At 36.4% G+C, this 24,139-nt stretch overlaps 1 pseudogene; it reads left to right on the plus strand.

Moving 5' to 3' along the window:
• The first annotated feature begins 22,436 nt into the window (after nucleotides 1-22,436).
• LOC144254530 (olfactory receptor 2D3-like) lies at nucleotides 22,437-23,353 on the plus strand (annotated as a pseudogene).
• The last annotated feature ends 786 nt before the right edge of the window (nucleotides 23,354-24,139 follow it).

The following is a 24,139-nucleotide window of genomic DNA, read 5'->3' on the forward strand; positions in this document are numbered from 1 at the left end:
CTAATAGTTTGTCACTTATGTAGGTAGCAAATATCTCCTCAGTTTATTTTTTATCTTTGGATATAACTCATTGATTTTTAATGAAATAAATTCTATCAATTTTTTTGCTGAGGGACATTTTGTGTTTTATAAACATTTTCTAATGAGGAAATATTTTTCTACATCGTGTTCTAAAAGTTTCATCTTTTTTTTTCTTCCTATTTAATTTTTGCTCTACCTGTTACATATTTTTCTGTATAAGATTCTCCTTCTGTTTATTTTCAGGGATTCATCAATTCTCCCAAAATTTTTTTATTTCCTCCTTTATGTCTTCTGTAACCCATTAATCATTCAGTAACATATTCTTCATTTTCCAGGAGATGCAGGATTTTTCCTTCCTTCTTTTATCATTGATTTCCAGTTTCATTCTATTATGATTGAATAAGATGCATGGTATTAACTCCACACCTTTATATTTACTAAGGGTTGTCCTATGGCATAATATATGGTCTATCTTTGAGAAGGATCAATGTGCTGCTGAGTAAAATGTATATCCACTTGATGATGGTTGATATATTCTATATATGTCGGTTAAGTCTAGGTTATTGATTGTGTTATTGAGTTCTATAGTTTCTTTATTCAACTTTTGTTTGGAGGATCTGTCCAATGGTGAGAGAGGTGTGTTGAAGTCACCCATAATTATTTTGTTGTGGTCTATTTGATTCTTAAACTTGAGGAGAGTTTGTTTTATGAATGTTGCAGCACCATTATTTGGTGCATACATATTGATAATTGTTATGTCTTGTTGGTGAATGGTTCCTTTTAACGGTATATAGTGTCCTTCTTTATCCCTTTTGATTAACTTAGGTTTGAAGTTGATTTTATACGATATGAGCATGGCCACTCCTGCTTGCTTCCAAGGACCATGTAAGTGGTATGATTTTTCCCAACCTTTCACCTTCAGCCTGTGTATGCCTTTTCCTATCATGAGTTTCCTAATAGCAGCATATTGTTGGATCTGTTTTTTTAACCCAAGTTACTAGCCTATGTCACTTAATTGGTGAGTTTAAGCCATTAACATTTAGAATTACTATTGATATGTTGTTTGTACTTCCAGTCATGATTATTTATTTATTTATTTTAATTTGTCTTGTTTTTCCTCTTTGATTATTTCCCCTCCTCCCCGTTTACTGAGTTACCTCCCACTGTTGGTTTTGGGTGCTGGTTTTCTGGCTGCAAATTCTTTTAACTTTTGTTTATCATGAAATATTTTAGTTTCATTGTCAAACCTGAAGCTTAATTTTGCTGGATACAATATTCTTGGTTGGCATCCATTATTTTTCAGCATTTCAAATACATTGTTCCAGGATCTTCTCGCTTTCAACGTCTGTGATAAAAAATCAGCCGTTAACCTAATTGGTTTACCCCTGAATGTAATCTGCCTCCTTTCTCTTGTAGGTTTTAGTATTCTCTCCTTGTTCTGTATGTTGGATATCTTCATAATAATGTGTCTTGGAGTTGGTATATTATGGTTTTGTATGTTTGGGGTCCTGTAGGCTTCCAGGATTTGGATATCCATTTCATCTTTCATGTCTGGAAAGTTTTCTAAAATTATTTTATTCAACAGAGTGCTCATTCCTTGGGTTTGGACCTCTATACCTTCCTCTATCCCCGGGACTCTTAAGTTTGTTTTTTTATGACATCCCATATCTCTTGGATGTTTTGCTCGTGGTTCCTTACCAGCCTTTCTGTGTTGACTATACTCTTTTCGAGTTGATATACTTTGTCTTCATTATCCGATGTTCTGACTTCTATTTGATCTAGTCTACTTGTAATTTTCTCATTTGAGTTTTTGATTTGGTTTATGGTTTCCTGCATTTCTAGGATTACTGTTTGATTTTTTTAAAAAAACTCTATCTCCTGGCAGAGTTGATTTTTTTGTTTCTTGAATCTGCTTATGTAATTCATTTTCAAAGTATTCTTTCATTGTTTGGACTGGCTGTCTAATGACTTCTTTAAGATTCCATTCCATCTGAGTCAGGTATGCCTTGAGTTTTTTCTCTGTCCATTTTTCTGATGCCTCTAAGTTCTCCTATAAATTTAAGTTGTCCTGCATTATTTGTAATCCTTTTTTCCCTTGTTTTTTTCATGGTGTTCACATTACTTTCCAACTCTGATTAACTACTGTGTTTCTGTTTTCTCCTATAAATTTGTTTTGGTTTTGTATATCTCTGTGGTCTCTCCTTTGTGGTGGGAGACTATGTCTAGAGATGTTGGGCTTTATTGTAATTTAAAGCTGATTCATTCATTTCATAAAAGGCTTATGGATTCTGTAGGCATATAGTGATCTATTGTTTGGTCTTAGGACTTTATGTTTAGGTTGGGTGCTATGATGGTATGAAGGTTAGTATGTCTTGGCTACTTTGGAAGATTGCTCTATTGAAGGGGGATATTAACAGGTGAATGGGTCAGGGTATTTGGTAGTAGCTGGGGTCTTTGGAGCCCTATAGACAGCCTCAGAACATTCACCTATTCGCATTTAGAAAATTACATGTGATGAAAGTTGTAATGCTTGGGATGAAAGTTAGGGGGAAGGGGAAGGAAGAAGTCCTTAAAGAAAAAGAGGGAGAAAAATAGGTAGAACAAAGGAGAATGGAAAGAGCAATAAAAATTGAAAAGGGAAAAGAAAAAAAATGATAAATGCAAGTCTTAGAGTTCTATTTTCTTCTCTTCCAGTAGGTGGAGCTGTGCCTTCCGAGCCCAGCTTCTGCCCTCTATATGCCGGAAGCAATCCCTGTAAGGCGGCTCCTCTTCCCCTACTGGGCATCTCTCCAATTCTGTTAGCCCAGGGCCGTTTCTCTTCTATGGCCCCTCCCCCCCTTTCTCCTCCCAGACAGCCAGGCCCCGCTCATTGGAGGCATTCTCAGCAGATCTACTTACACTTGCAGCCCCCTGAGTGTCCTGTTTTCCTGAACGAATGAAATGTTTGCCATTCACCCAGACCCCAAGGTTGTGGAGCGGGTGATCTTGGAACCATCGGAGTGTCTGATGGGAGGGGTGGGTCTGGCTTGTCTCTGGTCTGTCCTGGTCTTGGTTTCAGTTCTCGGTGTGCTGTTTCATGAAGGCTTGGTTAGCAACCTCTTCCAAGGGACCAACTCATCCTTTCTCTACACCGCACATGGTCTATGGCAGTGCTGAAACGCCTCTGTCTGCGGCCGGTCGCCAGACAGTGGTGACCCACACCTCTTCGCACAGGGTGGCAGAGATTCACCCATACCAGGGCAAGCTGTCACCTCCAATAATCCCAAACTCCCCGCCTAGGTCTCACTTCAGCAGAATTTGCTGGGAGTTTCTCAGCAGGCAGAATCAACACGTTCTGATGTGTCTTTCTGTCCACGAGGCTGAGGAGGTAATGAAAGCGCTGCCTCCCACCCACTGCCATGTGGAGTCTCACCACCATGTTGAGTCTCACCATGAAAATATTCATGGAAGGTGATATTTGGAATTATATTATTTTCCTAAATTTTAAAGTTTTGTCCAAATTTCATTATTTATTTAAATTCAGTTATAAAATTGTTATCAACATTTGATTTTTTTTCTCTAAACAAAATTATTTAGGGGCTCATTGTGGGAAGCCATTCTTGCACGTGATTTGAGTTACCTCCCTGGCTGGATGAGAGGCACTCAGGCAAGCTTTGTCAGAGCCTTCCCCACCCTGCCTCAGGTGGGAGGGCTTGTCCATGTGGGGGTGTGCCTGACCACTGACCTGAAGACCAATCACTGACCCTGACCTTGGAATGCTGCCCCCCTCAACCTTCATGGGATGGCATTTTCCCTTTAATTTTTTGTTCCCCAATAAAAGCTCACTCCCTGGCATGTTCCCTCTCTCTATCGCTGGCCTCTCATGTTAACCTCGCTACTGCATGAGGTGGCTGGAGGCACGAGCTAGAAGGAGCCGTCTCTGAGCTTGGCAAAAAAGGTAACTGAGAGTCATGTCTCTTTAATTTGAACTCACTAGTTAATTTCTATGCTTCAAACCTCTATTATGAAGCTAGGGTGCTGGTCATGTGGCTGAGCTCATTGTATAGTGGATCTCATTTGGAACAATGTAAAGGTTTCAGATACATTTAGCAATGTCTGGACACATTTTTCATGCCCTTTCTGCTGAGAGGGGTAAAGGCATCCAGTGGTGAATCATAGAGTTGCAGCTAAGCATACTGTAAGACACTGCACATTCCCTCTCAACGAAGAGTTGTCTGACTCTAAATGTTAATATTGCATAGTTGAGGTAAATTGGGAGTCTTTAACCTCATTAGGCACATTATCACCACTTGATGATGGTGAAGTGCCTTCAAATTTCATGTATCTTCAACCACAAGTAAGATGATTGAAATGGGTATCAAGGCAGGAATGTATTGGGATAAACTTTGTAGATTTAACTTGGTGGATAGAAGGGAAGAATCTGTACTTGCACCCATGGGTGTCTCTCAATTCCACAGGATGATGAAACTTTAACTTTTCCATGAATAATTACAACCTGGAGCACAAAGGACCATGACATCCTCCTTCTTTTAGTTCAGTATGTTTTCTCCATTTCACTCTAAGGAATGAATTTTCCAATACCTACTGTAAGGAAAATTAAAAGAGACACAGAGACAAGATGCAGAGGCAGGAAAGATGGCAGGATGGCAAGATGGCCAAGATACCAGCTTTATTTATAACAATATATTACATTAGGTCACTGGTATCAGTAGTACATTATTCCTCATTGTGTCATTAGGCAGGTTACAGAGTTAGCAACATTATGTAGCTTATTCCTCAGTTACATAATATGGTTACAATGTGCAATGTTAGGAACTTTGTGTAGCTCTCAAGAAAGTCCATTCTTTAAAGTTAACTGTTATGTGGGCAGGTTCAGGCTCAGCAGAGCTTGGTGAAACAGGAGCTGTGTGCCTGAAGTCAAGTTTGAGACTGATAAGACTCTAACACAGAGTCTCCTCATACAGGGCATTGCTACAGCAGGTAGGCATTCTGTGTTTTTGCACAGAGGTTTTCCTAGAAGCCACACATTCTGTGTTTTTGCACAGATCCTTCCTAGTCACTAAGCATGCCACAGTCATGAACCATCAGAGCCCACAATCCCAAACAAGAACCCTCACACCCCCCTCCAACTACTAATTTGAAGGCCAAATGGAAAAATATCTATTCTTCTCCTCATTAGTTTTCCTCTTTTAAAAAAAAAAAGAGATTATCAGTTTTCTATTTACTAATTATTACTGACTAATGAGTGGCTCATGTAGCAACTGTGTCATGATTCTCTCTGCTCTTTGCTTTCCTGTCTTCTAGTCTATTCTGAAAGGCTTTCATCCTCTCTGCTGCTGTCTTCATACTGGTTTTTGGAACAGAATATTATGTAGCCCTTATTTTCTTTTTTTCAGTTTCTTTCTTATTCACAAACCCATTGTTCAAATCCATCTGCATACAGCAATCTGTACCAAGGCCTTGAATGATGCCACAGTTTCGTTTTTCCAGAATCAGATGTTGAAACAGCATGAAAGATATTTCTTAGTGGTAAACACTTACGAAAGAAGGGAGAGTAATAGGACTTGGCAGTCGGAGAAACTGAACTGTGGTGCAGGCCTCAGAAAGCTTCCAGGACAAGGCAGAAATTCTGGAGTGAGAGGAGTGTTAGAGTCTGTAAACAAGTCAGGATGGCACCTGGCATTTTGCCAGAGAAATGTTAGAGTCTGTAAACAAGTCTGGATGGCGCCTGGCAAAATGCCAGAGGGAGTGGTTTGTGAAGTAACGCCAGCAAGCCATTAAGTGTGGAGATTCCTTATTGGTTGACTGATGTATCTAGTTTATGCTAATTAAGATAAGCTGTGTGGAATGTATAAATATCACTCTGGTCCTACAATAAACGGCTTCCACTCCTGCTGTATCAACGTACACAAGTTGTTCGTCACCCCCCCTCCCCCGGTTATTTTGCTGCAGCCAGACTGTGGCAGTGGAGCCCATCGGAGCACCCTTGTCAGGCCAACATGGCAGGGCCTCTGCGACTCACTCAATCATGGATGCAAGCTGCTCAGGAGAGCCTGACCCCAGGAGAAAGGCTCTCTTCAATTGAGGCAGATGTGACAACTGATGAGTGGCTGCTTCCTTTACTCCCCTCATGTGGGCAGCAAACCCTTCCTAGAAGAAGGACCTGAGTGGTGCACTTATGTTCCCCCACAGTGGAGATAATGGGAATTACAGGGTAAAGCAACAGATATACCTGATAGTTTTCTTGGTTCAAAGGAGAAGCAAAGGTATTTAACAATTAGGGCTGTTGTTTCTAGAAGAACATTATCAGGTTCACATTTTTTCCCAATTTATGTAAATCCCTTGCATTGCATTAAAAATAATTATTTGGGGGTGATTGGCTATTGTCAAAAGAACCTTATAATGCTCTTACTCAGCCTTTCTTCCTTCTGTTCCTCATACATTTTTTCTTTATGGTTTTTATTATATTTTTTAATATTCTATTTAGATAAAATAAAGAGAAAACAGTCAGACAAACATATTTAAAACATTACTTGGTTCAAAATTTGAAAGTTGGATCTCAATCTTCAGGAAGTTGCAATTGAGCCTTGAGTGGAGACCTCACTGCACTTCATTGCAGTAATAATAATGGCACAATGATTTCTATTAACATGATGTTGTTCCCTGGTACTACAACCAACTAACAAAGGAACATATACCAAGAGCCAGGCATACATATTATTTCCAAGTCATCTTCACACCTTTATAAGATACCAGAATTTTATAGAAGAAGCACATGAAGCAGACACATGCTGACTTATCCAAGGTCAGATAGCTAGCAAAGTGATGGGGTCTTTATTCACATACATATCTAAGCAGTCTTGATGCTAAGTTCCTGCTCTTAACTACCATAGCAAGCTAGCATTCCCTAATAGTCAACACTTGATTAAATCCACTAATTCCCTTCTTCATCTTGAATCCCACCTCTTCTTGAGTCCTCTCTCCATTATTCTTTTTTTTTTTACTAGAATAACTTCTAAAACAAATTGTGTGCATGCAAATTTATTTCTCAGGCATGAGAAACCTAAGATCTATCTAAGGCATGGGGAACCTGAGATCTATTTCACACTGACAAAAAAACATTACAAAATTGACTTGGTTGCCTTTGGTTAATTTGTGTTTGGAATACATATAGCTATTAATAAAGTAAGAACTTTGATATTCTGAACTACATTTTGAGTTATTAAGTATTAATTAGACATTTTAAAGACTATATTATCAAGTGTGAGTTCCCAAGGAGGCCATGTTGAACACTATTGTCAATGAACATCCAGTGAGACTACTTCATCTATTGGTGTGCTTCTAGTAAAATTTTATTCAAAAGCAAAGGAAAAGGGAACCTGGGATAGACAGCATGACATAACAACTGACACTTATTCCATGTGTAGCATTGTCCTCCATGCCTTGTAAGTAGCCATTCATTTATTAATGAGAATTCTATCATTGCAGTGTTAGGATGCCTGAAGACACAGGGGCTAAATTACAAGTCCAAGTTCACCCAGATACCAATACTACAATGATAGCACTCTTGGTTTTCATCACAAACATATGATATAGTATAATACAAAACAATATAATGTAATACTCTTTATTGCCCTCTAAACTCATATGCAACAATAATAAAGGTTTGAATAGCTTGTTTAGAATTTACTGAAAGTTGGAATTGAGAGAATAACCATTCTCTCAATGTAAGAATAAAGGTAAGAAAAATGACAATTATGCATTTCACAAGTCTATCTTCAGTGTTCCAATGAAAGCACCCCCAAATTTAAAGGGGTCAATTTTTAGACATACCACATTCTGTAGATGTTATTGGGTTCATATTATCTGTCTCTAACAAAAAGAGATCTCCTGAAAAATTTTGAAGCAATTTTCCATCATCTTTTACGTAAATCATTTTTATTTAGTTTTTTAAAAAATTTTATTGACAGATAATAATTGTACATAATATGGGGTACAATGTGATCCTTTGATACATTTATAGATTGAGGAATAAGCATATTAGGCAAATTAACATATCCATGACTTTATGTACTTATCCATTTTTTGCATTGTGACACTTAAAATTCACTGTTTGCATTTTTGTATTGTATAATTCATTAAGCATGATTATTTTAATTCTACTTTATTTTAAGATTACATTTAGAGAAAATAAAACACAGACTGAGAAAAGAGCACTACAAACACTTATGCAACTGAATTAAAATAGAAAGCTTGGACTTGCTTCTTACAAGTGAGCAGACTATAGACACAACCATATTGCAGTAAGATAGCAATAATAATAATGATAATAATTAGCATAATTACTAGTCACCTGGTTTTATAGATCACCAGAATTTTTCCTCTTCTTTAACTGAAACTTTCCCTTTTGACCAAACTTTCCCCTTATCCCCCACTCTGTCCTCAGTCTCTGGTAACCTGCATTCTACTCTCTATTTCTATGAGTTCTCATTTTTGGAGTCCACATATAAGTGAATAACTTACATCCTGTCATGAATTTCCATACTCTTATAGGTCCATTACCATCCTTGCTCCATCTCTATTGGCCTTGTGATTCCTTTACCACGCTACTTGGCACCTTTGCCTTAATGACTGGAACATCTGAAATCTGCTCATGTGGTGACCCCCAATTCCTTTTTCTCTGCTCCTCACCTCAGTGACAGAGGCTCATTCTGCTACCCATGAGAACCCTACCCCCACTAACCTTGCACCTATTTTCAACTCTAATTTTGTGACCTTCAATCAGACTCAGTGCTCTGCATCTTGATGTTCTCATCCCCACTGACTCCTCTCCCCTGCTCCACTGTTCCTGAGGTCTCTTCCTTAATGAGACCCAAAATACTAACACTATTATCTCTCCCATTTCCTGCACCAACTTGATTATTTCCCCTAATTCTATCTTAGAAAACACCATCTCAACAAAGTCACCTTCTTTTATTCTAATTTACCTCTTCCCAATATTTTTGTCATCTCTCTAGTTTTTCCTTGGGATCTCATGTAAGAATCACACTGTTAACATACCTGAGGAATTTATTAAAGGCCTTTTTACTTTTGCAAAATATTGTTGGCTTTAAAATTAAAAGTAATATATGAAACTTATTAGTTGAAGGCTATATTGATTCATTCAATATAAAAAGCATTCAGCAAATGTCAATTGAACATTAAGCCTTTTCAAAGCTTGCAGTGATGAATCTGACAGGCACCATGCTGTGCAGAGCTTCTGTTCCCAGTACTATATCAGGCTGAACTCATTAAGAGATCCTCCCAACTCTCACCAAGACTATATTTCAGAAAAAATAATTCTGTTCAAGAACACCTATATCCTTCACAATTGTTCCTTTTCAAGACTTCTGATACATTTAATCCCAGCAACCTGAGAGGCTGAGGTAGGAGGCTCACAGGTTGCATCTTAATGAAACTCCATCTCTGAAAAATAAAAAACTAAAAAGCTGTAGTTGATTAATACTGTGCTTCCTGACATGTGCAATAACAGGGTGTAATCCACAGCACTACAACAAAAACAAACAGAAAAATTCTGGAGATTCTAGTCAGTAGATCTGAAACTGATAATATATTTGTAGTCCTGTGGAGGACAAAGATAATAGAGTCAACATTTCTATCTCCCATTTCTGAAGATCTACGTTGTTTCACTACTGTGGCTTTGGTTGTGTCTTTTCACTGTCCATGGATAGGTAGAGCCTGTAAATCAAAAGCAAAGGGTATCTTTATGTCTAAGATGAGGACATTTTCTTCTTGCATCAGCATTCTTTTAGATCATCAGCTTTGGGAACTGAGCATAAGGTATAGGTGTATACAAGGGTGATTCCCCTAATACCCAAAGAGTATAAGGAAGCAAAAATATGTCTGATTGGAGATAAGCACTCCTTTGCATTTCATACATGAAACATATATTTATACATGAAATATAAATTTTTATTAAAATGTGAGAACCCAATTAAGATTAATTAATAATTATGAAATTTTTATAAAAAGTAGATATTTTTCATTTTTTTCTTTAGGGAATATGTTTATAATCATTAATGGCTTTATCTAATTTGACCTCGTCCACAGACTTGATGGACAGGGTCCCATTTACCTGGTTATCATTACACTTGTTTTAGGAGGTAATCTCAGGCAGATAACACCAGCTTTGAAGATCTAAACTTTGTGAATAACTCAACTTTTTGTTGCATGACAAAGAAGTTCCAAGAAACCAGAAAGAAGAGAATATTGATTAAATGAAGCAGTATTTCACTTCTATTTCCTATGTTTGCCTGATATGTTTCCTGACTTGATGAAGACTTCATCCTTGTCAAGTCTCTGGTTTGGTCTCTGCTAGAATAAAATATCCCTATAAAATTCTATACATGGGAATCATAAAATTTCCATGAATGCTTTTGTGTTTAAGGGTGAGTAAATTTTCTTCATGGATTGAATGAGTGAAAAAATTCAGTGAAATAGAGAAAGTTCATTTGTAGTTGCTTGTCAAGACTTGTATATTGGTTCAACAGCCATTCAGTTACTGTAGAGAAATTTGTAGTATCATGAAATTACTTTAAATTTTCCATGTGAAGATGATTATTTTCAGAGGTATTACATATTTTAAAATATGTAGAGCAATATTTCAAAGTAGGAACTAGATACTTGGATTTTCTCATATGCTCCTATTTTAGTAATTTCTTTCTAATCCAAATGGAATTGAGGCAGAGAGATACGAAGTACTTTTCCAGGAACTCTTAAATTCTTGAAATGATATTTAATTGCTTTTTAAACATTTCCTTTACAAAGTGGAATATGTAAAGCTCTAGTTGTAAGCAGGATATGTTTTGAGGTTCCTTGGTACTGTGATTTGGTACAGATGCTAAGGTATTTATGTGGTCATTGAAGATTATTTTTTCAAGTCATTAAGCACTTCCTGCTTTGTGATTTTGCCCCATTCATAGGGGATTTGACCTTTATCTACTAATTTTAGCTGATATTTTTCTTCCAATTTTGTTCTGAAGTGACACATAAACCACTTCCAGTATTGCTGGGTGGATGAATCTGGGGTGATGCTCCATTTGGCATAATCCCCTCCTGCCTGCCAACAGTTCTTATATGGGATTTGCCAATCATCTCTCAAAACAAGCAAACAAACACTTGCTACTAAACTAGTACAACAATCAATGACAAAGTGGTATATTCTATAGCAATTCACTCCACAGACAGCCTGAGTACAATGAAATGGAACACTGTGGTCTCCATCATGTTCAGGAATTTTGTTTGTACAAATTGCTTTACAGAAGGGGCACTATTTCCAGAATACACAGAGATGTTCAGAGAGGATCTTCTCAATTTCAGGAACCATTTCTTTTATAGGAATACTTGACAATTTCTGTTCCACTTTCTTCATTGCAGAATCCAAACCTGCATTCATGGCTTCTTGGAGATAATCCATATCTATTATCTCTTGGTGCTCAATGTTTATCAAGTCTCTTCATGGGAAAATCAAGTTGTTCCCCAGGTGATCACAGAACAAATCCAGCCACCCAGATGCAGTGCTGCTTCTGTCTTTAGCTACTGCTGTGGATTCATGAATGGCAGAGAGGATGGTATTCTTGATATCATCAAGACTTGATTTGAATAAAGTCTTTATTTTTTATCTCTATTGTCTGAACAGTACTTTTTGGTACAGTTATCAATGAAACTCCTAAAAACTGATTTTAGATTGTGAATGTATTGCCAATAATTTTCAAAATTTTCTTCTTCTGCTAGAGAGATGAGAATGTGTTTCTTTAGGTTATACCTGTTTCCATTGAATGCAGGGCAGGAGGCTCTTATCTCCCCAGCTATTCTAGGGACCATTTTCCCCTGGGTGGTAGCAGAGACAGCAGGAGTGAGCTTTTGCCACAGAAAATCAAGAAAACAAGTGATGGAGGTTGCACCTTGGCAGGAGATCTTGAAACTCATGAAAAAAATCATCTTTCTTTTGTTCTAGATATTTTACAGGATCATTTGCTCTCCTAAATGCCCTATGCCTTTCCTTAAAATGTTCTGTTGCTTTTTTAAATAAATATGAAGATAATTCAATGTTGTGTTTGCTCATAAATATATATTTATTCTTGATGTGTTCAGATTTCCCTTCCTCTTCTATTATTCTCAGTATTTGATGGAAGCCATTTTGATCATAATCACGTGGTTGATTCATAATACTATCAATACATTGATTAAATCTTGAAAAAATACAATTAGTAGTCTTATTAATGGACACTTTATCACAGGCCTCTAAACTCTTTGGGAAAAAGAAATATTTCTTACACATCTTGACATGTTTTCCAAAATCTGGATGAAAATTCTTTCCAATATTTCTCTTTAGTTTTTCTACTATGTTTTCCTCTTTTGTGAAATAATCCAAAAGGATGTTTTCAGCATGCAAATCAATTTTAGGCTCTGTGGCTTGAGGGAGATTTGAGGACACTTCACAAACCCATTTTCCCCAAAGTTGACTGAATTTCTCATATAACTCTTCATCACTCAACTTTTTACCTTTTACTCTTAAAGCCAAGTTTTGGCTCTTCTTCAATAATTCATTTTCATATACAGTCTTCTTCTGTTCTAGTTGTTCTTGATTTTTTTTGAGATGAATAAGTTCATGGGCTTTTCTCTTGGTGTCTGAAATAAGTGAATATTTAAGGATTAGTAGCTTATTTTCAAAATAGGCTTTCCTTTGGACAAGTATCTCTCTCTCTGGGTCTTCAGTAAAATATTTTTCAAGTACTTGCTTGATGGTTTCATATTTCTCTGTAAGTGGACATTCAATTATGCTTGATGTGAGTGTCAGAATTTTTCTATTCTGAATCTGATTGTGAAGCTGGTTCTGTAAGTCCAACATATGACTCCTGAGCTCCCAGGTCCAGTGGTTATACATGGTTTCCAATTTGTTCATGGCCATGACTTCTCGGGTGTTTCTGAAACTGAAAATGAAGTTCTCACTTACCAGGGCTCTCCACAAATCTTGAACTCTGAATTTTACATCTGATATCTTCATGATGCTTCCCATGGATTCCTGCTTGTCAGTTAAAAGAATTGTACTTTTCAGTTCCTGGACATTGTGGCTATAACGAGGATTGGGAGGGGCCATGGGGGATTGCCATCCCAAAGGTGAGCAAAGTAGTTTTTCTCTTCCTTCCCCAAATTGCTGCAGACCTGATGATAGCTGGTGTCCCCATAGAGCTGATGGATGGAGATGCTTCCTATGTGCCCCTAAAGTGGGTGGCAGCTGTTTTTGACAAGCTCTGTGAGAGACTTGGAGACAAATGGCTCTTTGTCCTCTCTGTCCTTGGCCTACAGAGCTCTGGGAAGTCCACCTTACTGAATGTTCTTTTTGGGCTGCAGTTCAGTGTAAGTGCAGGCAGGTGTACCAAGGGGGCCTACATGCAGCTCCTAAAGGTGGATGAGTCATCCACAGAGGAACTTGGCTTTGACTTTGTGCTGGTTGTAGACACAGAAGGACTTCGGGCCCCAGAACTCAGCAACAAATCCCAGAACTGGGACAACAAGTTAGCCACCTTTGTCATTTGGCTTGCAAACTTGACTCTGATAAATATATTTAGGGAGAATCCAACAGAAATACAAGAAATCCTACAGATAGTAATCCCAGCCTTTCTGAGGATGAAACAAGTGAAAATTTCCCCCAGGTGATTATTTGTCCATCAGAATGTAGAAGTTACAGCTAAAGACCAAACTACAGAAGGACGAAGGCGGTTAGAGCAGGGGCTAGATGAAATAGCAGCACTGGCTGCTAAACAAGAGGGCTCAGATGTCACTCATTTCAGTGATGTCATCAAGTTTGGTTTCAATACTCACGTGTACTACATATATCACTCTAGTATGGTGATTTTAGTTCTTTTAAATACATATTGAGATATAGAATAGTGGTGTCATATAGATGTTCCATTCCTAGTCTTTGGAGGAATCTCCATATTGCTTTTCTGAATTGGATGTACTAATTTGCAGTCCCACCAATAATGTATAAGTGTACACTTTGCCCCCACATTCTCATCAGCGATTATTTCTTTTTGTATTCTTGATGTTAAAACTCTTTTTATTCTTTTTTTTTCTTTACCCACTGGCTCTTTGATTTTTTCCTTTACTTGTCTTTATTAGATTGTTATAATATTATCCCATCTGCTCTGGTTTGAATGTTTGTATCTTCAAAAACTCATGCTGAAATTTGTCATTTTGCAGTATTAAGAAGTGGTATACTGAGAGAAGATTTTGGCATGAAGACTGCACCCTCATGGATTCGATTAAGTCCACTATAAAATGGTGATTCCAACACCCTTTAGCCTTTTTGTCCTTCTGATTTCTTTATGTGCTAACACAGCAAGAAGTCTCTGTTCAGATGTTTGTGCCTTGACTTGGACATTCCAGCCTTTAGAACTTTCAAGGCACTAGGATCCAATTTATGCTTCAAATATAAATCTTATTGTGTGACCACTGGTGGACTATTTTTAAATTGGCGTGTGTTTTTTTTTTTCTTCTTCTTCTTCTCTTCCCCAATGACAAGAGAAAGGATCATTAACATTCTTTCTGTTCTAATCCAAGTTATCTGCTCTTCTCCTCATTGTACAGAAGAATAAAGAATTTCTACACTAAAAACTCTAAGAACAGATTTTTTATAGATATAAACTTATTAAATCTACTGAAAAAAATACCTGGAAAATAGCCCTCATATGCCTATATCAAAGTTCTCTGTTTCTCCTGGAATTGAGAGTGGTTTACACAGTGATGTGTTTATTGCCTTTCTGATTTGCTAAAAAAATGCAACCTTTCTTTTTTTCCCAAAATTTTATCTTCATTATTGGATTAGCATCAAGAACTGAGTTTTGGTATCAAATTTGGCACTCCAGGTGGGACCTGAGAACAGCCTCTGTACCTTAGGTAGGTCTGGTAATCCAGGTGTGAGCTGCTTGAGAAGAAACCACTGGAGAATTGGGAGATAGACAAATTTGCTTTAGGTCAGATCAGAGTACTTATTCCTATAAGTTAAAGGAAACAACTGAGGGACAATCCCAGTGGCTTCCAAGGCTCTGTGACTTCAAGGAACTCCTGATTTTTTTCTCTAATCTATTCCATCTTGTCTTTCTGAGAACAAAGAAATTCAGTGGAATAAATTTTAATTGGCAATCTGGCATCCTGTGTTGTGTATGCTAAGACCCTTAATTCTATACATCTAGTTCTTCATATGAACATCTGGTCCTTCTTTGTGGGGACATCTTTGGGTCCACTGGCATAGAAATCATGGTTGAGTGTAAGTAGGAAAGCTGTAGGATTTGTCCTCATCTAGGGTATCTGTTTTAAAGGTTTCCAATCTGTTGCTCCTGGTTTTGGAGATCCCCTCTGTTATGATTTAGATATAAGGCTTCCCTCAAAAGCTCATGTATGAGACAATGCTATAAAGTTCAGAGGTGAAATGATTAGTTATGAGAGCCTTAACTCAATCAGTGAATTAATCCCCTTATAGGGATTAACTGAGTGGTAACTGAAGGCATGTATGGTGTGGCTGGAGGAGGTAGGTCTTTGGGAATGTGAGTTTGGATTATATATTTTGTCCTGGAGAGTAGAGTCTCTCTGCTTCCTAGTGTGATGTTTCCTGTTGCTTTCTTCTGACATCCACTATGGCCCTAAATTTCTGCCTTACCTCAGTCCCTGAGGAATAGAGTAGATCACTTATGGACTAAGACCTCTAAAACTATAAGCCACCAAGTAAATTTTTCCTCATCTAAATTTTTTCTTTTCAGAGATTTTGGTCACAGTAATAAAAAGTCTGACTCAGTTCTGTCAAGAAAAAAGGAGAAGTGTTGGAAAGTATGTGGGGAGACTAGAATACTTATTTTTATTGCTAGAATAGAAACATGGTTCAAATGCTATGGGAAAGTGTTTGGCAGTTCCTTAAAAAGTTTCTAATCCACAAAACAGGATTTGTTCCATTTATTTGTGTCTTTAATTTCTTTCAGCAAGTTTTCAGAGATTTTGCTGTTCAATATTTTACTTCATTAGTTAAGCTTTTTCCTAAGCATTTTATCCTATTTGACACTATTTTAAAAATAACTGTTTTCATAATTTCATTTTCATATTCACTGTCAATATATAAAAAAGCAACTAGTTTTTGTATATGCTGATTTTTTATGATTCAGCTTTGCTGAATTCATGTATCAGTTATAACAATTTTGTGGAATTTTTAGGGTTTTTAGGGTTTTCCACATATAAACATTTCTACATATGAATAGAGATAACTTTACTTCTTCCTTTCAAATTTGGAAGCCTTTTTATCTCTTTTTTTCTTGCCTTACTCCTATGGCTAGTATTTCTAGTATTTTTTTTAAATGGAGTTAATGAAAATTTATATTCTACTAAAAATGGGTCTTATAAGAGTTAGGGTTTATTCAAATATTTGTTCTGAAGTTTTTTTGTTGTTTAATAACTCTGGTTTAAAAGCTATTATTTTATAATAAGATTACATGTCTCATTAAGACAAATACTCTATATCTCTAACTATCTGATTATCTGGATAGAATTCTATAAATCATAATTGTTGCCTTATAGTGTAGAGGAAACTCTATTGTTTTCTGAGTTGCTTATGTCTCTATGCAATAATAGAATATTTTGTTTGGGGTCACTCTAGACAATAGAAGTCATATACTTGGTAAAGGAAAATCCTGCTTTCTTCATCATTTATCTCATGGTAAATTAAAGTTGTAGATTTACTATAAGAGATACAAAAACTAGCTGTTTTAAAGAGTTTCTCTCAGTTGTACTGTTTGCATTTTAATTTCAAAATATATTTAAGTACATATGTGTATATGCTTAATTAGTGAAATTATATTAATACCTATAGCTTGAATTTCAAACTTAATGGTTCTATAAAATATATCTATATTCTGAAGATGTTATGAAACATAATGCCCAACTACCTGCCCAGAAGGTGATTAACTTTAATTTGCATAAACACGCTCCCTAACAAGTACTCTTTGGTGCAGATTTGACAAGACTACTTTTTAAAGACAAGTTGGTTTTCTTTGTTTGAATAAAGTAAATAGAATTAAACAGATTATGTTTGTTCTGAAGTTTTTTTTGTTGTTTAATAACTCTGGTTTAAAAGCTATTATTTGATAATAAGATTACATGTCTCATTAAGACAAATACTCTATATCTCTATCTGATTGTCTGGATAGAATTCTATAGTTCAAATCTACTATACAGACTGGATTCATTTGTTCATTCATGTTTTGCTCTTTTCTGACCTAATTGCTAATCTTTCAAAAGAACTGTTTCTTAAAATTGACTAAAAATGAGTCTTCTGCAACTGACTTATAATGTGTTTGTCACTTTTCCTCTGGTGTAGGACTACTAAGACCAAAGATTTGGTCTTAGCCCAAATATGTTTAGAAAAACAATTTTGTTCCTTGTTACAAACAGATATTTATCTACTAACATAAGTATATATATATATATATATATATATATATATATATATATATATATATATATATCCATTGGAGCTGGTGGAGATGGAGCCCAACTTCAGGCACAAATGGGAAAGCATACCAGCATGGATACTGAAGCAGATAGTATAATAGAAGTGTATAAAATAACTTCATTAACTCTCCACCCCACTTACATTGGCATATTTACTGCAGTGCTGCTTATAACTGTGGGGCCATTACTACTCACTACTCAGAAAAGTCACCAAATTTAGAAAGCACAATAAAATCCTATGCAGTAAAGCACTGTATTTCTGAACATAGCACAGTCAATTGTTGGTTGTTGTTGGTGGACAGTAGAGGAAAAAGGAAAATAAAGTTCAATATAGGGAAAGAGGGAATGAAGATATTCATTTTGAGAGCCAGGCTAGTGATCAGCCAAAGACACAGATGAGGGAGTTACCAGTCAAAACTCCCTATGAAGATGGATCAAAGTACTATGTCCAAAAATGCACTCATTGTCTGTTTATCTGAATTTTTCTCCTTTCATTTGCCCATCAAATTCCCCCTATTTTAATATTACTTTGTCTCACACTCCAAAGAGTCATCTTTAATTTATGTGACTCTTTAACACCTTTCAATTAGAAATCATATTTTCAAATCTTCTCCATGCAACTTGCACACATATTTGATGCCAGATTATGTGTATTATGAATATATATATATATATATATATATATATATATATATATATATATATATATATATATATATAGGAGTCACATTTTATGTGATAAGTGAGTGGATCCAGGGCTCTACCTTTTCACTGAAACATTGGATAAACAAAGGGAAACTATCATTAGGCAATTTGCATCACCTTTTTATAGCTAAGCAAAGCTAGGCACAGAAAACCTAAGTCATTTGCTGTTGGTCACACATCAACTAAACAAGACAGGATTCAAACCCAGCAGCACAGCTTTAGAACCTAGTGCTAATATGTTAGCTTAGCTGACTCCATAGAACTGAAAACCTTCCATGATAGTGAGAGATGCTGTAGAAATGGATACAGACTGAAAATACATGCATGTATGCAAACATACTTCATCTAAAAAACACTAAGATGTACATCACAAAGGAAATCTGATGGCTGTTTTTCACTTAACCATCTATCATAGCTATCCTGCTATATCATCAAACTTGGAAGCTATATCATTTTAAATTTTACCTAAAAGGCAAAATATGATGTCTTATTTTTTCAATTTGCATTTTTTTTCACATTTATTTTTCAGTTTTACCTATCTTTTGTGAGTGTGGATTTATATTCTTCACATTTTACTCTAATGGATTTCACACCTTTTATTACTGATTATAAGAGGTCTTCATATACTAAGAATCATAAAATAATTAGGAGGAATTTTTGTAAATATTTTCATAGATACATTTTGATTATATTTTTATTTTATTCATAATGCCATCCACTATACAGCAATCTGATATTTTTAATTGCCAAGGTTATTAGCATTTTCTTTTATTCTGTCTATATTTACTTATTTATTTTACAGCAGTGGGGATTGAACCCAGGGCCTCATGCATGCTAGACAAATGGACTTCCTCCCTCAGCCTTTTAAAAATTTATTTTGAGACAGGGTCTCACCAAGTTATCTAGATTGGCCTTGAACCTAAGATTCTCCTGTCTGAGCCTCCGAGTAGCTGGGATTGTTCATGTGCATCAATAAGCCTGTCTAATTTTTAAAAATCTTTGATACATATTATGGAAAGCTTTACAATCCAAAGATTGGATAGATGGATGGGTGACAAAATATATAGGCTATTTAATTTCACATGAAACCTTAATGATATATGGTTTGGATGTGAGATGTCCCCCAAAAGCTCACATGTGAGACAATGCAAAAAGGTTCAGAGGAGAAATGATTGGTTGTGAGATTCTTAACCCAATCAGTGAATTAATTCCCTGATAGGGATTAACTGAGTGATAGCTGAAGTGGTAGGGTGTGGCTGGAGAAGGTGAGAATTGGGGAGTGGTTTTGGAGCATATATATTTGAATCTGGCAAGTGGAGACTTCTCTCTCTGCTTCTGATCATGATGTGAGCTGTTGCCCTCTGCCACACTCTTCCATCATGATGTTCAGCCTCACCTCCAGTCCTGAGGAATGGAGCCAGCCTTCTATCCACTAAGACTTCTGAAATCTTGAGCCCTTAAACAAATTTTTCCTGCTCTACAATTGTGCTGGTCGTGTCTTTGAGTCACAGCAAGGAAAACAAATGCCTTAAATATTAAATTATTACTGCTTCCACAGAGACCTATGTACATAATTTTCTAAAGTGATTAAGCAATAATTTTGTTAATTAACACACTGATGTAAGATAGTATTTTATCATAAATTTCTATCTATACTAAGGTCTGTTGCAGTTCTAAAATATACTTATTGATTGGAGGTTTGATGCCTACTCAGTGTACACTATGTAAAATAAAGGGAAATTGATAATATATTTTATATCTTCCAGGATATGTTTTCTGTGCCCCTTCATTTTAATAATTTTATTATTATTATTTATTATTATTTTTATTACTTTTCTTTTTGTTTTATTTTTGGTACCAGTGATTGAACCCAGAGGCACTGAACCACTGAGCCAGATCTATAGCCCCTTTTTAGTTTTTATTTTGAGACAGAATCTTAGGGCTTGCTTAGGGCCTTGCTAGGTTGTTGAGACTGACTTTGAATTTGGGATCCTCCTGCCTCAACCTCCTGGGGTTCAAGAGTGTGCCACCACCCCTGGTCTACTCTATGTTTTTTGTGTGTGTGTGTGTGGTGCTGGGATTGAAACCAGGACCTTGTGCATGCGAGTATATCCCAGCTCTTTATTTTACTTTTAATTAACACAATAAAATGACACATTTATGGGGTTCACTGTGATATTTTATTACACATAAGGGTAATAAGTTTATCTGTCACCTTGAACATTTATCATTTCTTTATTTTGGGAACATTCAAAATCCTTTCTTCTGGCTCTTTTGAAATATACAATAAATCATCATTAATGAGAATCACCCTACTGTGCTATAGAGCTCTAGAACTCTATTTTCCTGTACAACTGTATTTTTTGGCCTGTTTACCAACTGTTGTCTATGCCTTTCTCTCCTCACCCCTGATGACCATCATTCTACTCTCTACTTCTGTGAGATCAACTTTTATAGCTTCTATAAGTGAATGATTTGTCTTTCTGCTCCTGACTTATTTCTCCTAAAATGAAGTTATCCAGTTGCATTCATCTTGTGGCAACTGTTAATATTTCATTTGCTTATGAATGAAAAACATTCCAATGAATGCATATATACCACATTTTCTTTAATCATTTAATGGTTAAGGGAAATATTGTTTTGTTTTTTCATCTTGGCTATTGTGAAAACTACTGCTATAAGTATGTCATTTTTCCTATTGCAAAACATTTTCCCAAAAATTTTACTTGACTATTTTGGCATATAAAACACAGGAATGTTCAATTATTAACCTTATATCATATAATATTTCTTCAGTGATTAAAGGCTTGATTCAAGTTTTTAAAGTTTTTATGTACACCACAAATTATCTGTAGATACTGGCTTTTTTTGGTAGGGGGCGGGAGGTGGTACTGGGGATTGAGCCCAGGGGCACTTGAACACTGAGCCACATCCCCAGCCCTATTTTGTATTTTATTTAGAGACAGGGTCTCACTGAGTTTCTTAGCACCTTGCTGTTGCTGAGGCTGAACCAGTGGTCCTCCTGCCTCAGCCTCTGGAGCTGCTGGGATTATAGGCATGCATCAGTGTGCCTGGGTGTTTTTCTTTTTCTTTTTAAAAAATTTTTCATTGAATTCTTTCAATTGTCCTTTGAGAAAGGCCCCAAAAGTGTTGGAAAGAACTTTTAAAATCTGCTGTTAACTTTCCAGGTACTTACATTGCAACCATTAATTTTAGATAATTAATTTAATACCTTTAAAATGGAAAATCTTGTGGGTTTATATTCAAGGAATGGATGTGAAGGAGAATTTGGCCTTCCCTACAAACCTGTTTTTGAAAAGGAAAGACTGGTTAGTGGTAATGAATTCCCTCTGCTTTTGCTTATCTAAATATGACATTATTTCTTCTTCATTTCTGAAGGATTGGTATGGTAGGCCTAGTATTCTTGGCCTGCAATTGTTTGCTAGTTTTTGTTTTTTCTTTCAATACTCTGAGTATATCACCCTATTATCTCATGCCTGCAAGTTGTCTGCAGAGAAACTTTTTTAAGTCGAATGGGGATTCCTTTATATGTATGACTTGATTTTTTTCTCTTGCTTTAAGGATTCTATGTTTTACTTCTGACAACTTGTTTATAATGAATTTGGGAGAACATCTCTTTGTGTCAAGTCCATCTTCCATGAATTTTGTGGATTTGGTTGTTCATATCATTCCTAAGACTTGGGAAGTTTTCATTGATTATCTTATTAAATATGCTTTTAATGCCTTTTCCATCTCCTCGTCTGTACTGTTTCCATCTGCAAGCATTTGTTTGCTTAATGGTATGACATAGGTTTAATGATTTAAGAGATGGAAATATTTCTTCCCTGATTCAATAATATACATTGTATACCTGAATTACATGACCATACTATAACCCATAAAGATATACAAATTTAAAAATTTAAATGGTAAATAAATAAAAGATTCAAGAGGAGAAAAATAGAAATGACTTTCATTTGTTAAAGCTGAAAAAAGAAACCTTAGTCTTTGTCATATGGAAACTAAGTGTAAGAGAGGAATCAAGAACCAAATTTGATGCTGATTAAAAAATTTTGAAGTGATTCAGATTTTCTGACATAACTAATGCACTTCTTATCTTGATACTGTTCTATAAACAGGGACAGACACTCATGGGAGAGGAGAACCAAACCTCTGTGACAGAGTTTGTCTTCCTGGGCCTCTCACAGGACCCACACACCCAAGTCCTGCTCTTCCTCCTTTTCCTCATCATCTACTTGCTGACCTTTCTGGGGAACCTGCTGATGGTGGTGCTCATTCACATGGACTCCAGACTCCACACTCCCATGTACTTCTTCCTTAGAAACCTGTCCTTTGCTGATCTCTGTTTCTCTACTACTACTGTGCCCCAGGTGCTTGTCCACTTCCTGGTGAGGAGGAAAACCATTTCCTTTGCTCAGTGCAGATCATGGTTCTGCTTCTGACTGGGTGTACAGAGTGTGCTCTTCTGGCGGTGATGTCCTATGATCGGTATGTGGCTGTGTGCAAGCCCTTGTACTACTCCACCATCATGACCCATTGGGCATGCGTCAGGCTGGCTGTGGGGTCCTGGGCCAGTGGAGCATTTGTGTTCCTGGTGGACACCACATTCACATTTCGTCTTCCCTACTGAGGAAACAATATCATTAACCACTTTTTCTGTGAGCCTCCTGCCCTCCTGAAGCTGGCCTCAGCAGACACCTACAGCACAGAAATGGCCATCTTTGCCATGGGTGTGGTGATCCTCCTGGCTCCTGTCTCCCTCATCCTGGTCTCCTACTGGAACATTATCTGCACTGTGATCCAGATGCATTTTGGAGAGGGGAGGCTCAAGGTCTTCTCTACCTGTGGCTCCCATCTCATGGTGGTGGGTCTCTTCTACGGCTCAGCTATATTTGCCTACATGAGGCTAAACTCCAAGCTAATGTATGAGAGGGATAAAATGATCTCTGTGTTCTATTTAGCAGTAACACCTATGTTGAACCCCATTATTTATAGCCTGAGAAACAAGGATGTCAAAGGGGCTCTCCGGAGAGTAACTGAAAAATAATGTTTTTTGGAGATGGAGATCTTGGATTATGATGACCAGTTCAGTGACTTGGAGAGAAGAGATTTTTCTTGAAAAGTTTTCTGCTTTCTTCCCATTCTTTCACTTTTTTTCTTCTCTTTTCCAATGTCTTCTCAGATCAATTCAATACATTTCAAAGTAAAATACCTTGGTAGACAGAAAAGAAGTTAAATTAAATCACAGGAAATGAACAAAAGTAAAAGAGAAAAGAAGAAAACAGGGAGATATGGAAGGGCAAAGAAGAAAAGAAAGAAGGGAGGAAATAATCACTTCTCTTTTAGGCCATATAAGCAAATTGGGAAATTAAAACAAGCAGGCACATAAATGTATGTCAAAAAACAAAGACAACAAATCATCACTAATAAGAGTATGTTTCTGGCAATGGAGTAATTTCCTTCATTCTTGCATGATTTTTAACCTGGCTTATATATTCTAGGCACATTGATGGAACTTAGGATACAGACACAAAAATTGTATTATATTCTATGTGGCCTTCAATCCTAAGTTTAACAATTTCTAAAAAAGAAAAAAGTGTATTTAGGGAATAATGAGTGGTAGGATTTTTTTTTTAATTGTATGTGTAAGGAAAATGCATATGAGGCTGAAAATAGAACAAAAGGTCTAGTTTAATAAATACTTTGAATTTCATACTAAAGAAACTGCCCATAAGGTAATCATAAAAAAGCTAAAGATTGGAGGATTTAGGATAACAGTAATAGAAAATTAGAATGAAGTAAGAAAAAGAGGTCTGTCTATCTTATATGTTGG

This window comes from Urocitellus parryii, chromosome 4, assembly GCF_045843805.1.
Source record: "Urocitellus parryii isolate mUroPar1 chromosome 4, mUroPar1.hap1, whole genome shotgun sequence".
Lineage (NCBI taxonomy): Eukaryota > Metazoa > Chordata > Mammalia > Rodentia > Sciuridae > Urocitellus > Urocitellus parryii.